General features: G+C 50.8%; 13 non-coding genes across 13 annotated transcripts; all 13 read right to left on the reverse strand.

The window, feature by feature from the left end:
* Positions 1-245: 245 nt before the first annotated feature.
* LOC126273830 (5S ribosomal RNA) lies at positions 246-364 on the reverse strand. Its single transcript, XR_007549667.1, has one exon. It is a non-coding gene; the product is annotated as a 5S ribosomal RNA (ribosomal RNA).
* Positions 365-1,444: 1,080 nt separating this feature from the next.
* On the reverse strand, positions 1,445-1,563 carry LOC126273937 (5S ribosomal RNA). Its single transcript, XR_007549770.1, has one exon. It is a non-coding gene; the product is annotated as a 5S ribosomal RNA (ribosomal RNA).
* A 1,080-nt stretch (positions 1,564-2,643) lies between these two features.
* LOC126273832 (5S ribosomal RNA) lies at positions 2,644-2,762 on the reverse strand. Its single transcript, XR_007549669.1, has one exon. It is a non-coding gene; the product is annotated as a 5S ribosomal RNA (ribosomal RNA).
* Positions 2,763-3,842: 1,080 nt separating this feature from the next.
* On the reverse strand, positions 3,843-3,961 carry LOC126273939 (5S ribosomal RNA). Its single transcript, XR_007549772.1, has one exon. It is a non-coding gene; the product is annotated as a 5S ribosomal RNA (ribosomal RNA).
* A 1,080-nt stretch (positions 3,962-5,041) lies between these two features.
* On the reverse strand, positions 5,042-5,160 carry LOC126273833 (5S ribosomal RNA). The gene has a single exon (XR_007549670.1). It is a non-coding gene; the product is annotated as a 5S ribosomal RNA (ribosomal RNA).
* Positions 5,161-6,240: 1,080 nt separating this feature from the next.
* Positions 6,241-6,359, reverse strand: LOC126274057 (5S ribosomal RNA). Its single transcript, XR_007549887.1, has one exon. It is a non-coding gene; the product is annotated as a 5S ribosomal RNA (ribosomal RNA).
* Positions 6,360-7,439: 1,080 nt separating this feature from the next.
* Positions 7,440-7,558, reverse strand: LOC126273940 (5S ribosomal RNA). Its single transcript, XR_007549773.1, has one exon. It is a non-coding gene; the product is annotated as a 5S ribosomal RNA (ribosomal RNA).
* Positions 7,559-8,638: 1,080 nt separating this feature from the next.
* On the reverse strand, positions 8,639-8,757 carry LOC126273834 (5S ribosomal RNA). The gene has a single exon (XR_007549671.1). It is a non-coding gene; the product is annotated as a 5S ribosomal RNA (ribosomal RNA).
* A 1,080-nt stretch (positions 8,758-9,837) lies between these two features.
* Positions 9,838-9,956, reverse strand: LOC126273941 (5S ribosomal RNA). Its single transcript, XR_007549774.1, has one exon. It is a non-coding gene; the product is annotated as a 5S ribosomal RNA (ribosomal RNA).
* A 1,080-nt stretch (positions 9,957-11,036) lies between these two features.
* On the reverse strand, positions 11,037-11,155 carry LOC126273835 (5S ribosomal RNA). The gene has a single exon (XR_007549672.1). It is a non-coding gene; the product is annotated as a 5S ribosomal RNA (ribosomal RNA).
* Positions 11,156-12,235: 1,080 nt separating this feature from the next.
* On the reverse strand, positions 12,236-12,354 carry LOC126273836 (5S ribosomal RNA). Its single transcript, XR_007549673.1, has one exon. It is a non-coding gene; the product is annotated as a 5S ribosomal RNA (ribosomal RNA).
* A 1,080-nt stretch (positions 12,355-13,434) lies between these two features.
* On the reverse strand, positions 13,435-13,553 carry LOC126274809 (5S ribosomal RNA). The gene has a single exon (XR_007550363.1). It is a non-coding gene; the product is annotated as a 5S ribosomal RNA (ribosomal RNA).
* A 1,080-nt stretch (positions 13,554-14,633) lies between these two features.
* On the reverse strand, positions 14,634-14,752 carry LOC126274821 (5S ribosomal RNA). Its single transcript, XR_007550374.1, has one exon. It is a non-coding gene; the product is annotated as a 5S ribosomal RNA (ribosomal RNA).
* Between the last annotated feature and the right edge of the window lie 154 nt (positions 14,753-14,906).

Genomic DNA, 14,906 nt, shown 5'->3' on the forward strand with positions numbered 1-14,906 from the left:
ACAGTAGGCTCTGACGCATTTCAAGTGCGCATCTGTCGATTCGCAGTGTTTCGTTACCTTCAAGGAGTTCCTACCACCCTTCCTTGGCGCATTCTTGCTCAAACTGAGTTCATTACTGTAATTTCGCATCTTACGTTTAATACAGTATTTTAAAATGCGTGTGGGTGCATCTTTGTTGCACCTGAGAGTTAGTATGAAAAGAGGGCTGCCAGGTGTAGTGACATGAAATTTAAAACAAGAGAGAGAGCCAACAGCACCTGGTGTTCCCAGGCAGTCACCCATCCAAGTACTAACCCGGCCCGATGTTGCTTAACTTCGGTGATCGGACGAGAACCGGTGTATTCAACATGGTATGGCCGTTGGCGTCCTTATACTGTAGCCGCACGGCAGAAGAATGCTTCGCCTCTCCTCCCAACACACGCACTCGCCATTTTCGGTGGCACATTTGACGCAAAGCACGTCCTTCCACCTCGACACTCGCGGGAGACGCACCATGTTATTGTTATCCAGCGCAGGTCCTGCGCGCGGCAGGCCGGCGGGTGGACTGCGCGGGGTGTGGCAGTGTCCTGCTGGACCGAGGGAAGCGTTCTCACCTGCCTGACACGCGTCGCGCTTCCAGATATTTGCGTAATTCGCATGGTGCATTCTCGGCTGTCCCCTTCCGTCCCGACTTGACCCGACTTTGCTCGACTGCCGCTCGCTGCCGCTCGGGTCGTGGTCCATATGACAGCACAAGCACGAGAAACAACTGCGAGACTGGCGCCGGACTGACCGGCGTGTGCGAGGCGCCGTGTGCGGCCGTTCGGAGCTACTAGAGCAGCTCTGTGCCGTGCCATGGAAAGGTGCGAAAACACGGACACAAGACACAGGAGGTTCGACAAAGCATCCATCTCTTCTAGCGGCGAAAGATAAATTTTTATTTACAAATATGCAATTGTGCACTGCTACAAAACTATAAGCCCTAACGTAATTCAGAACAGTCCTGTCGTGTCATACTCTCGTTATTTCTAGAGACACTTTGTCTGTCTTCATTTTTTGGCTACCCCTGCCAGCCCTATTTTCCAGAGTTCCCTGGCGGTCACCGATCCGAATACTAACGTTGTTGCTTATCGTCGGTGATCGTACCGGAACAGTTGATTTTCTGTTTTTTTAGTTTTTTATTTAATTATTTAGTTTTTGGAATTTTGCGCTCCTACAAAACAGTAGGCTCTGACGCATTTCAAGTGCGCATCTGTCGATTCGCAGTGTTTCGTTACTTTCAAGGAGTTCATACCACCCTTCCTTGGCGCATTCTTGCTCAAACTGAGTTCATTACTGTAATTTCGCATCTTACGTTTAATACAGTATTTTAAAATGCGTGTGGGTGCATCTTTGTTGCACCTGAGAGTTAGTATGAAAAGAGGGCTGCCAGATGTAGTGACATGAAATTTGAAACTAGAGAGAGAGCCAACAGCACCCGGTGTTCCCAGGCGGTCACCCGTCCAAGTACTAACCCGGCCCGATGTTGCTTAACTTCGGTGATCGGACGAGAACCGGTGTATTCAACATGGTATGGCCGTTGGCGTCCTTATACTGTAGCCGCACGGCAGAAGAATGCTTCGCCTCTCCTCCCAACACACGCACTCGCCATTTTCGGTGGCACATTTGACGCAAAGCACGTCCTCCCAACTCGACACTCGCGGGAGACGCACCATGTTATTGTTATCCAGCGCAGGTCTTGCGCGCGGCCGGCCGGCGGGTGGACTGCGCGGGGTGTGGCAGTGTACTGCTGGACCGAGGGAAGCGTTCTCACCTGCCTGACACGCGTCGCGCTTCCAGATATTTGCGTAATTCGCATGGTGCATTCTCGGCTGTCCCCTTCCGTCCCGACTTGTCCCGACTTTGCTCGACTGCCGCTCGCTGCCGCTCGGGTCGTGGTCCATATGACAGCACAAGCACGAGAAACAACTGCGAGACTGGCGCCGGACTGACCGGCGTGTGCGAGGCGCAGTGTGCTACCGTTCAGAGCTACTAGAGCAGCTCTGTGCCGTGCCATGGAAAGGTGCGAAAACACGGACACAAGACACAGGCGGTTCGACAAAGCATCCATCTCTTCTAGCGGCGAAAGATAAATTTTTGTTTACAAATATGCAATTGTGCACTGCTACAAAACTATAAGCCCTGACGTAATTCAGAACAGTCCTGTCGTGTCATACTCTTGTTATTTCTAGAGACACTTTGTCTGTCTTCATTTTTTGGCTACCCCTGCCAGCCCTATTTTCCAGAGTTCCCTGGCGGTCACCGATCCGAATACTAACGTTGTTGCTTATCGTCGGTGATCGTACCAGAACAGTTGATTTTCTGTTTTTTTAGTTTTTTATTTAATTATTTAGTTTTTGGAATTTTGCGCTCCTACAAAACAGTAGGCTCTGACGCATTTCAAGTGCGCATCTGTCGATTCGCAGTGTTTCGTTACCTTCAAGGAGTTCCTACCACCCTTCCTTGGCGCATTCTTGCTCAAACTGAGTTCATTACTGTAATTTCGCATCTTACGTTTAATACAGTATTTAAAAATGCGTGTGGGTGCATCTTTGTTGCACCTGAGAGTTAGTATGAAAAGAGGGCTGCCAGGTGTAGTGACATGAAATTTAAAACAAGAGAGAGAGCCAACAGCACCTGGTGTTCCCAGGCAGTCACCCATCCAAGTACTAACCCGGCCCGATGTTGCTTAACTTCGGTGATCGGACGAGAACCGGTGTATTCAACATGGTATGGCCGTTGGCGTCCTTATACTGTAGCCGCACGGCAGAAGAATGCTTCGCCTCTCCTCCCAACACACGCACTCGCCATTTTCGGTGGCACATTTGACGCAAAGCACGTCCTTCCACCTCGACACTCGCGGGAGACGCACCATGTTATTGTTATCCAGCGCAGGTCCTGCGCGCGGCAGGCCGGCGGGTGGACTGCGCGGGGTGTGGCAGTGTCCTGCTGGACCGAGGGAAGCGTTCTCACCTGCCTGACACGCGTCGCGCTTCCAGATATTTGCGTAATTCGCATGGTGCATTCTCGGCTGTCCCCTTCCGTCCCGACTTGACCCGACTTTGCTCGACTGCCGCTCGCTGCCGCTCGGGTCGTGGTCCATATGACAGCACAAGCACGAGAAACAACTGCGAGACTGGCGCCGGACTGACCGGCGTGTGCGAGGCGCCGTGTGCGGCCGTTCGGAGCTACTAGAGCAGCTCTGTGCCGTGCCATGGAAAGGTGCGAAAACACGGACACAAGACACAGGAGGTTCGACAAAGCATCCATCTCTTCTAGCGGCGAAAGATAAATTTTTATTTACAAATATGCAATTGTGCACTGCTACAAAACTATAAGCCCTAACGTAATTCAGAACAGTCCTGTCGTGTCATACTCTCGTTATTTCTAGAGACACTTTGTCTGTCTTCATTTTTTGGCTACCCCTGCCAGCCCTATTTTCCAGAGTTCCCTGGCGGTCACCGATCCGAATACTAACGTTGTTGCTTATCGTCGGTGATCGTACCGGAACAGTTGATTTTCTGTTTTTTTAGTTTTTTATTTAATTATTTAGTTTTTGGAATTTTGCGCTCCTACAAAACAGTAGGCTCTGACGCATTTCAAGTGCGCATCTGTCGATTCGCAGTGTTTCGTTACTTTCAAGGAGTTCATACCACCCTTCCTTGGCGCATTCTTGCTCAAACTGAGTTCATTACTGTAATTTCGCATCTTACGTTTAATACAGTATTTTAAAATGCGTGTGGGTGCATCTTTGTTGCACCTGAGAGTTAGTATGAAAAGAGGGCTGCCAGATGTAGTGACATGAAATTTGAAACTAGAGAGAGAGCCAACAGCACCCGGTGTTCCCAGGCGGTCACCCGTCCAAGTACTAACCCGGCCCGATGTTGCTTAACTTCGGTGATCGGACGAGAACCGGTGTATTCAACATGGTATGGCCGTTGGCGTCCTTATACTGTAGCCGCACGGCAGAAGAATGCTTCGCCTCTCCTCCCAACACACGCACTCGCCATTTTCGGTGGCACATTTGACGCAAAGCACGTCCTCCCAACTCGACACTCGCAGGAGACGCACCATGTTATTGTTATCCAGCGCAGGTCTTGCGCGCGGCCGGCCGGCGGGTGGACTGCGCGGGGTGTGGCAGTGTCCTGCTGGACCGAGGGAAGCGTTCTCACCTGCCTGATACGCGTCGCGCTTCCAGATATTTGCGTAATTCGCATGGTGCATTCTCGGCTGTCCCCTTCCGTCCCGACTTGTCCCGACTTTGCTCGACTGCCGCTCGCTGCCGCTCGGGTCGTGGTCCATATGACAGCACAAGCACGAGAAACAACTGCGAGACTGGCGCCGGACTGACCGGCGTGTGCGAGGCGCCGTGTGCGGCCGTTCAGAGCTACTAGAGCAGCTCTGTGCCGTGCCACGGAAAGGTGCGAAAACACGGACACAAGACACAGGCGGTTCGACAAAGCATCCATCTCTTCTAGCGGCGAAAGATAAATTTTTGTTTACAAATATGCAATTGTGCACTGCTACAAAACTATAAGCCCTGACGTAATTCAGAACAGTCCTGTCGTGTCATACTCTTGTTATTTCTAGAGACACTTTGTCTGTCTTCATTTTTTGGCTACCCCTGCCAGCCCTATTTTCCAGAGTTCCCTGGCGGTCACCGATCCGAATACTAACGTTGTTGCTTATCGTCGGTGATCGTACCAGAACAGTTGATTTTCTGTTTTTTTAGTTTTTTATTTAATTATTTAGTTTTTGGAATTTTGCGCTCCTACAAAACAGTAGGCTCTGACGCATTTCAAGTGCGCATCTGTCGATTCGCAGTGTTTCGTTACCTTCAAGGAGTTCCTACCACCCTTCCTTGGCGCATTCTTGCTCAAACTGAGTTCATTACTGTAATTTCGCATCTTACGTTTAATACAGTATTTTAAAATGCGTGTGGGTGCATCTTTGTTGCACCTGAGAGTTAGTATGAAAAGAGGGCTGCCAGGTGTAGTGACATGAAATTTAAAACAAGAGAGAGAGCCAACAGCACCTGGTGTTCCCAGGCAGTCACCCATCCAAGTACTAACCCGGCCCGATGTTGCTTAACTTCGGTGATCGGACGAGAACCGGTGTATTCAACATGGTATGGCCGTTGGCGTCCTTATACTGTAGCCGCACGGCAGAAGAATGCTTCGCCTCTCCTCCCAACACACGCACTCGCCATTTTCGGTGGCACATTTGACGCAAAGCACGTCCTTCCACCTCGACACTCGCGGGAGACGCACCATGTTATTGTTATCCAGCGCAGGTCTTGCGCGCGGCAGGCCGGCGGGTGGACTGCGCGGGGTGTGGCAGTGTCCTGCTGGACCGAGGGAAGCGTTCTCACCTGCCTGACACGCGTCGCGCTTCCAGATATTTGCGTAATTCGCATGGTGCATTCTCGGCTGTCCCCTTCCGTCCCGACTTGTCCCGACTTTGCTCGACTGCCGCTCGCTGCCGCTCGGGTCGTGGTCCATATGACAGCACAAGCACGAGAAACAACTGCGAGACTGGCGCCGGACTGACCGGCGTGTGCGAGGCGCCGTGTGCGGCCGTTCGGAGCTACTAGAGCAGCTCTGTGCCGTGCCATGGAAAGGTGCGAAAACACGGACACAAGACACAGGCGGTTCGACAAAGCATCCATCTCTTCTAGCGGCGAAAGATAAATTTTTGTTTACAAATATGCAATTGTGCACTGCTACAAAACTATAAGCCCTGACGTAATTCAGAACAGTCCTGTCGTGTCATACTCTTGTTATTTCTAGAGACACTTTGTCTGTCTTCATTTTTTGGCTACCCCTGCCAGCCCTATTTTCCAGAGTTCCCTGGCGGTCACCGATCCGAATACTAACGTTGTTGCTTATCGTCGGTGATCGTACCAGAACAGTTGATTTTCTGTTTTTTTAGTTTTTTATTTAATTATTTAGTTTTTGGAATTTTGCGCTCCTACAAAACAGTAGGCTCTGACGCATTTCAAGTGCGCATCTGTCGATTCGCAGTGTTTCGTTACCTTCAAGGAGTTCCTACCACCCTTCCTTGGCGCATTCTTGCTCAAACTGAGTTCATTACTGTAATTTCGCATCTTACGTTTAATACAGTATTTTAAAATGCGTGTGGGTGCATCTTTGTTGCACCTGAGAGTTAGTATGAAAAGAGGGCTGCCAGGTGTAGTGACATGAAATTTAAAACAAGAGAGAGAGCCAACAGCACCTGGTGTTCCCAGGCAGTCACCCATCCAAGTACTAACCCAGCCCGATGTTGCTTAACTTCGGTGATCGGACGAGAACCGGTGTATTCAACATGGTATGGCCGTTGGCGTCCTTATACTGTAGCCGCACGGCAGAAGAATGCTTCGCCTCTCCTCCCAACACACGCACTCGCCATTTTCGGTGGCACATTTGACGCAAAGCACGTCCTTCCACCTCGACACTCGCGGGAGACGCACCATGTTATTGTTATCCAGCGCAGGTCCTGCGCGCGGCAGGCCGGCGGGTGGACTGCGCGGGGTGTGGCAGTGTCCTGCTGGACCGAGGGAAGCGTTCTCACCTGCCTGACACGCGTCGCGCTTCCAGATATTTGCGTAATTCGCATGGTGCATTCTCGGCTGTCCCCTTCCGTCCCGACTTGACCCGACTTTGCTCGACTGCCGCTCGCTGCCGCTCGGGTCGTGGTCCATATGACAGCACAAGCACGAGAAACAACTGCGAGACTGGCGCCGGACTGACCGGCGTGTGCGAGGCGCCGTGTGCGGCCGTTCGGAGCTACTAGAGCAGCTCTGTGCCGTGCCATGGAAAGGTGCGAAAACACGGACACAAGACACAGGAGGTTCGACAAAGCATCCATCTCTTCTAGCGGCGAAAGATAAATTTTTATTTACAAATATGCAATTGTGCACTGCTACAAAACTATAAGCCCTAACGTAATTCAGAACAGTCCTGTCGTGTCATACTCTCGTTATTTCTAGAGACACTTTGTCTGTCTTCATTTTTTGGCTACCCCTGCCAGCCCTATTTTCCAGAGTTCCCTGGCGGTCACCGATCCGAATACTAACGTTGTTGCTTATCGTCGGTGATCGTACCGGAACAGTTGATTTTCTGTTTTTTTAGTTTTTTATTTAATTATTTAGTTTTTGGAATTTTGCGCTCCTACAAAACAGTAGGCTCTGACGCATTTCAAGTGCGCATCTGTCGATTCGCAGTGTTTCGTTACTTTCAAGGAGTTCATACCACCCTTCCTTGGCGCATTCTTGCTCAAACTGAGTTCATTACTGTAATTTCGCATCTTACGTTTAATACAGTATTTTAAAATGCGTGTGGGTGCATCTTTGTTGCACCTGAGAGTTAGTATGAAAAGAGGGCTGCCAGATGTAGTGACATGAAATTTGAAACTAGAGAGAGAGCCAACAGCACCCGGTGTTCCCAGGCGGTCACCCGTCCAAGTACTAACCCGGCCCGATGTTGCTTAACTTCGGTGATCGGACGAGAACCGGTGTATTCAACATGGTATGGCCGTTGGCGTCCTTATACTGTAGCCGCACGGCAGAAGAATGCTTCGCCTCTCCTCCCAACACACGCACTCGCCATTTTCGGTGGCACATTTGACGCAAAGCACGTCCTCCCAACTCGACACTCGCGGGAGACGCACCATGTTATTGTTATCCAGCGCAGGTCTTGCGCGCGGCCGGCCGGCGGGTGGACTGCGCGGGGTGTGGCAGTGTACTGCTGGACCGAGGGAAGCGTTCTCACCTGCCTGACACGCGTCGCGCTTCCAGATATTTGCGTAATTCGCATGGTGCATTCTCGGCTGTCCCCTTCCGTCCCGACTTGTCCCGACTTTGCTCGACTGCCGCTCGCTGCCGCTCGGGTCGTGGTCCATATGACAGCACAAGCACGAGAAACAACTGCGAGACTGGCGCCGGACTGACCGGCGTGTGCGAGGCGCAGTGTGCTACCGTTCAGAGCTACTAGAGCAGCTCTGTGCCGTGCCATGGAAAGGTGCGAAAACACGGACACAAGACACAGGCGGTTCGACAAAGCATCCATCTCTTCTAGCGGCGAAAGATAAATTTTTGTTTACAAATATGCAATTGTGCACTGCTACAAAACTATAAGCCCTGACGTAATTCAGAACAGTCCTGTCGTGTCATACTCTTGTTATTTCTAGAGACACTTTGTCTGTCTTCATTTTTTGGCTACCCCTGCCAGCCCTATTTTCCAGAGTTCCCTGGCGGTCACCGATCCGAATACTAACGTTGTTGCTTATCGTCGGTGATCGTACCAGAACAGTTGATTTTCTGTTTTTTTAGTTTTTTATTTAATTATTTAGTTTTTGGAATTTTGCGCTCCTACAAAACAGTAGGCTCTGACGCATTTCAAGTGCGCATCTGTCGATTCGCAGTGTTTCGTTACCTTCAAGGAGTTCCTACCACCCTTCCTTGGCGCATTCTTGCTCAAACTGAGTTCATTACTGTAATTTCGCATCTTACGTTTAATACAGTATTTTAAAATGCGTGTGGGTGCATCTTTGTTGCACCTGAGAGTTAGTATGAAAAGAGGGCTGCCAGGTGTAGTGACATGAAATTTAAAACAAGAGAGAGAGCCAACAGCACCTGGTGTTCCCAGGCAGTCACCCATCCAAGTACTAACCCGGCCCGATGTTGCTTAACTTCGGTGATCGGACGAGAACCGGTGTATTCAACATGGTATGGCCGTTGGCGTCCTTATACTGTAGCCGCACGGCAGAAGAATGCTTCGCCTCTCCTCCCAACACACGCACTCGCCATTTTCGGTGGCACATTTGACGCAAAGCACGTCCTTCCACCTCGACACTCGCGGGAGACGCACCATGTTATTGTTATCCAGCGCAGGTCCTGCGCGCGGCAGGCCGGCGGGTGGACTGCGCGGGGTGTGGCAGTGTCCTGCTGGACCGAGGGAAGCGTTCTCACCTGCCTGACACGCGTCGCGCTTCCAGATATTTGCGTAATTCGCATGGTGCATTCTCGGCTGTCCCCTTCCGTCCCGACTTGACCCGACTTTGCTCGACTGCCGCTCGCTGCCGCTCGGGTCGTGGTCCATATGACAGCACAAGCACGAGAAACAACTGCGAGACTGGCGCCGGACTGACCGGCGTGTGCGAGGCGCCGTGTGCGGCCGTTCGGAGCTACTAGAGCAGCTCTGTGCCGTGCCATGGAAAGGTGCGAAAACACGGACACAAGACACAGGAGGTTCGACAAAGCATCCATCTCTTCTAGCGGCGAAAGATAAATTTTTATTTACAAATATGCAATTGTGCACTGCTACAAAACTATAAGCCCTAACGTAATTCAGAACAGTCCTGTCGTGTCATACTCTCGTTATTTCTAGAGACACTTTGTCTGTCTTCATTTTTTGGCTACCCCTGCCAGCCCTATTTTCCAGAGTTCCCTGGCGGTCACCGATCCGAATACTAACGTTGTTGCTTATCGTCGGTGATCGTACCGGAACAGTTGATTTTCTGTTTTTTTAGTTTTTTATTTAATTATTTAGTTTTTGGAATTTTGCGCTCCTACAAAACAGTAGGCTCTGACGCATTTCAAGTGCGCATCTGTCGATTCGCAGTGTTTCGTTACTTTCAAGGAGTTCATACCACCCTTCCTTGGCGCATTCTTGCTCAAACTGAGTTCATTACTGTAATTTCGCATCTTACGTTTAATACAGTATTTTAAAATGCGTGTGGGTGCATCTTTGTTGCACCTGAGAGTTAGTATGAAAAGAGGGCTGCCAGATGTAGTGACATGAAATTTGAAACTAGAGAGAGAGCCAACAGCACCCGGTGTTCCCAGGCGGTCACCCGTCCAAGTACTAACCCGGCCCGATGTTGCTTAACTTCGGTGATCGGACGAGAACCGGTGTATTCAACATGGTATGGCCGTTGGCGTCCTTATACTGTAGCCGCACGGCAGAAGAATGCTTCGCCTCTCCTCCCAACACACGCACTCGCCATTTTCGGTGGCACATTTGACGCAAAGCACGTCCTCCCAACTCGACACTCGCAGGAGACGCACCATGTTATTGTTATCCAGCGCAGGTCTTGCGCGCGGCCGGCCGGCGGGTGGACTGCGCGGGGTGTGGCAGTGTCCTGCTGGACCGAGGGAAGCGTTCTCACCTGCCTGATACGCGTCGCGCTTCCAGATATTTGCGTAATTCGCATGGTGCATTCTCGGCTGTCCCCTTCCGTCCCGACTTGTCCCGACTTTGCTCGACTGCCGCTCGCTGCCGCTCGGGTCGTGGTCCATATGACAGCACAAGCACGAGAAACAACTGCGAGACTGGCGCCGGACTGACCGGCGTGTGCGAGGCGCCGTGTGCGGCCGTTCAGAGCTACTAGAGCAGCTCTGTGCCGTGCCACGGAAAGGTGCGAAAACACGGACACAAGACACAGGCGGTTCGACAAAGCATCCATCTCTTCTAGCGGCGAAAGATAAATTTTTGTTTACAAATATGCAATTGTGCACTGCTACAAAACTATAAGCCCTGACGTAATTCAGAACAGTCCTGTCGTGTCATACTCTTGTTATTTCTAGAGACACTTTGTCTGTCTTCATTTTTTGGCTACCCCTGCCAGCCCTATTTTCCAGAGTTCCCTGGCGGTCACCGATCCGAATACTAACGTTGTTGCTTATCGTCGGTGATCGTACCAGAACAGTTGATTTTCTGTTTTTTTAGTTTTTTATTTAATTATTTAGTTTTTGGAATTTTGCGCTCCTACAAAACAGTAGGCTCTGACGCATTTCAAGTGCGCATCTGTCGATTCGCAGTGTTTCGTTACCTTCAAGGAGTTCCTACCACCCTTCCTTGGCGCATTCTTGCTCAAACTGAGTTCATTACTGTAATTTCGCATCTTACGTTTAATACAGTATTTTAAAATGCGTGTGGGTGCATCTTTGTTGCACCTGAGAGTTAGTATGAAAAGAGGGCTGCCAGGTGTAGTGACATGAAATTTAAAACAAGAGAGAGAGCCAACAGCACCTGGTGTTCCCAGGCAGTCACCCATCCAAGTACTAACCCGGCCCGATGTTGCTTAACTTCGGTGATCGGACGAGAACCGGTGTATTCAACATGGTATGGCCGTTGGCGTCCTTATACTGTAGCCGCACGGCAGAAGAATGCTTCGCCTCTCCTCCCAACACACGCACTCGCCATTTTCGGTGGCACATTTGACGCAAAGCACGTCCTTCCACCTCGACACTCGCGGGAGACGCACCATGTTATTGTTATCCAGCGCAGGTCTTGCGCGCGGCAGGCCGGCGGGTGGACTGCGCGGGGTGTGGCAGTGTCCTGCTGGACCGAGGGAAGCGTTCTCACCTGCCTGACACGCGTCGCGCTTCCAGATATTTGCGTAATTCGCATGGTGCATTCTCGGCTGTCCCCTTCCGTCCCGACTTGTCCCGACTTTGCTCGACTGCCGCTCGCTGCCGCTCGGGTCGTGGTCCATATGACAGCACAAGCACGAGAAACAACTGCGAGACTGGCGCCGGACTGACCGGCGTGTGCGAGGCGCCGTGTGCGGCCGTTCGGAGCTACTAGAGCAGCTCTGTGCCGTGCCATGGAAAGGTGCGAAAACACGGACACAAGACACAGGCGGTTCGACAAAGCATCCATCTCTTCTAGCGGCGAAAGATAAATTTTTGTTTACAAATATGCAATTGTGCACTGCTACAAAACTATAAGCCCTGACGTAATTCAGAACAGTCCTGTCGTGTCATACTCTTGTTATTTCTAGAGACACTTTGTCTGTCTTCATTTTTTGGCTACCCCTGCCAGCCCTATTTTCCAGAGTTCCCTGGCGGTCACCGATCCGAATACTAACGTTGTTGCTTATCGTCGGTGATCGTACCAGAACAGTTGATTTTCTGTTTTTTTAGTTTTTTATTTAATTATTTAGTTTTTGGAATTTTGCGCTCCTACAAAACAGTAGGCTCTGACACATTTCAAGTGCGCATCTGTCGATTCGCAGTGTTTCGTTACCTTCAAGGAGTTCCTACCACCCTTCCTTGGCGCATTCTTGCTCAAACTGAGTTCATTACTGTAATTTCGCATCTTACGTTTAATACAGTATTTTAAAATGCGTGTGGGTGCATCTTTGTTGCACCTGAGAGTTAGTATGAAAAGAGGGCTGCCAGGTGTAGTGACATGAAATTTAAAACAAGAGAGAGAGCCAACAGCACCTGGTGTTCCCAGGCAGTCACCCATCCAAGTACTAACCCGGCCCGATGTTGCTTAACTTCGGTGATCGGACGAGAACCGGTGTATTCAACATGGTATGGCCGTTGGCGTCCTTATACTGTAGCCGCACGGCAGAAGAATGCTTCGCCTCTCCTCCCAACACACGCACTCGCCATTTGCGGTGGCACATTTGACGCAAAGCACGTCCTTCCACCTCGACACTCGCGGGAGACGCACCATGTTATTGTTATCCAGCGCAGGTCTTGCGCGCGGCCGGCCGGCGGGTGGACTGCGCGGGGTGTGGCAGTGTCCTGCTGGACCGAGGGAAGCGTTCTCACCTGCCTGACACGCGTCGCGCTTCCAGATATTTGCGTAATTCGCATGGTGCATTCTCGGCTGTCCCCTTCCGTCCCGACTTGTCCCGACTTTGCTCGACTGCCGCTCGCTGCCGCTCGGGTCGTGGTCCATATGACAGCACAAGCACGAGAAACAACTGCGAGACTGGCGCCGGACTGACCGGCGTGTGCGAGGCGCCGTGTGCGGCCGTTCGGAGCTACTAGAGCAGCTCTGTGCCGTGCCATGGAAAGGTGCGAAAACACGGACACAAGACACAGGCGGTTCGACAAAGCATCCATCTCTTCTAGCGGCGAAAGATAAATTTTTATTTACAAATATGCAATTGTGCACTGCTACAAAACTATAAGCCCTAACGTAATTCAGAACAGTCCTGTCGTGTCATACTCTCGTTATTTCTAGAGACACTTTGTCTGTCTTCATTTTTTGGCTACCCCTGCCAGCCCTATTTTCCAGAGTTCCCTGGCGGTCACCGATCCGAATACTAACGTTGTTGCTTATCGTCGGTGATCGTACCGGAACAGTTGATTTTCTGTTTTTTTAGTTTTTTATTTAATTATTTAGTTTTTGGAATTTTGCGCTCCTACAAAACAGTAGGCTCTGACGCATTTCAAGTGCGCATCTGTCGATTCGCAGTGTTTCGTTACTTTTAAGGAGTTCATACCACCCTTCCTTGGCGCATTCTTGCTCAAACTGAGTTCATTACTGTAATTTCGCATCTTACGTTTAATACAGTATTTTAAAATGCGTGTGGGTGCATCTTTGTTGCACCTGAGAGTTAGTATGAAAAGAGGGCTGCCAGATGTAGTGACATGAAATTTGAAACTAGAGAGAGAGCCAACAGCACCCGGTGTTCCCAGGCGGTCACCCATCCAAGTACTAACCCGGCCCGATGTTGCTTAACTTCGGTGATCGGACGAGAACCGGTGTATTCAACATGGTATGGCCGTTGGCGTCCTTATACTGTAGCCGCACGGCAGAAGAATGCTTCGCCTCTCCTCCCAACACACGCACTCGCCATTTTAGGTGGCACATTTGACGCAAAGCACGTCCTTCCACCTCGACACTCGCGGGAGACGCACCATGTTATTGTTATCCAGCGCAGGTCTTGCGCGCGGCAGGCCGGCGGGTGGACTGCGCGGGGTGTGGCAGTGTCCTGCTGGACCGAGGGAAGCGTTCTCACCTGCCTGACACGCGTCGCGCTTCCAGATATTTGCGTAATTCGCATGGTGCATTCTCGGCTGTCCCCTTCCGTCCCGACTTGTCCCGACTTTGCTCGACTGCCGCTCGCTGCCGCTCGGGTCGTGGTCCATATGACAGCACAAGCACGAGAAACAACTGCGAGACTGGCGCCGGACTGACCGGCGTGTGCGAGGCGCCGTGTGCGGCCGTTCGGAGCTACTAGAGCAGCTCTGTGCCGTGCCATGGAAAGGTGCGAAAACACGGACACAAGACACAGGCGGTTCGACAAAGCATCCATCTCTTCTAGCGGCGAAAGATAAATTTTTATTTACAAATATGCAATTGTGCACTGCTACAAAACTATAAGCCCTAACGTAATTCAGAACAGTCCTGTCGTGTCATACTCTCGTTATTTCTAGAGACACTTTGTCTGTCTTCATTTTTTGGCTACCCCTGCCAGCCCTATTTTCCAGAGTTCCCTGGCGGTCACCGATCCGAATACTAACGTTGTTGCTTATCGTCGGTGATCGTACCGGAACAGTTGATTTTCTGTTTTTTTAGTTTTTTATTTAATTATTTAGTTTTTGGAATTTTGCGCTCCTACAAAACAGTAGGCTCTGACGCATTTCAAGTGCGCATCTGTCGATTCGAATTGTTTCGTTACTTTTAAGGAGTTCATACCACCCTTCCTTGGCGCATTCTTGCTCAAACTGAGTTCATTACTGTAATTTCGCATCTTACGTTTAATACAGTATTTTAAAATGCGTGTGGGTGCATCTTTGTTGCACCTGAGAGTTAGTATGAAAAGAGGGCTGCCAGGTGTAGTGACATGAAATTTGAAACTAGAGAGAGAGCCAACAGCACCCGGTGTTCCCAGGCGGTCACCCATCCAAGTACTAACCCGGCCCGATGTTGCTTAACTTCGGTGATCGGACGAGAACCGGTGTATTCAACATGGTATGGCCGTTGGCGTCCTTATTCTGTAGCCGCACGGCAGAAGAATGCTTCGCCTCTCCTCCCAACACACGCACTCGCCATTTTAGGTGGCACATTTGACGCAAAGCACGTCCTTCCACCTCGACACTCGCGGGAGACGCACCATGTTATTGTTATCCAGCGCAGGTC

The sequence above is a fragment of the Schistocerca gregaria genome, chromosome 5 (genome assembly GCF_023897955.1).
Source record: "Schistocerca gregaria isolate iqSchGreg1 chromosome 5, iqSchGreg1.2, whole genome shotgun sequence".
Classification (NCBI taxonomy): domain Eukaryota; kingdom Metazoa; phylum Arthropoda; class Insecta; order Orthoptera; family Acrididae; genus Schistocerca; species Schistocerca gregaria.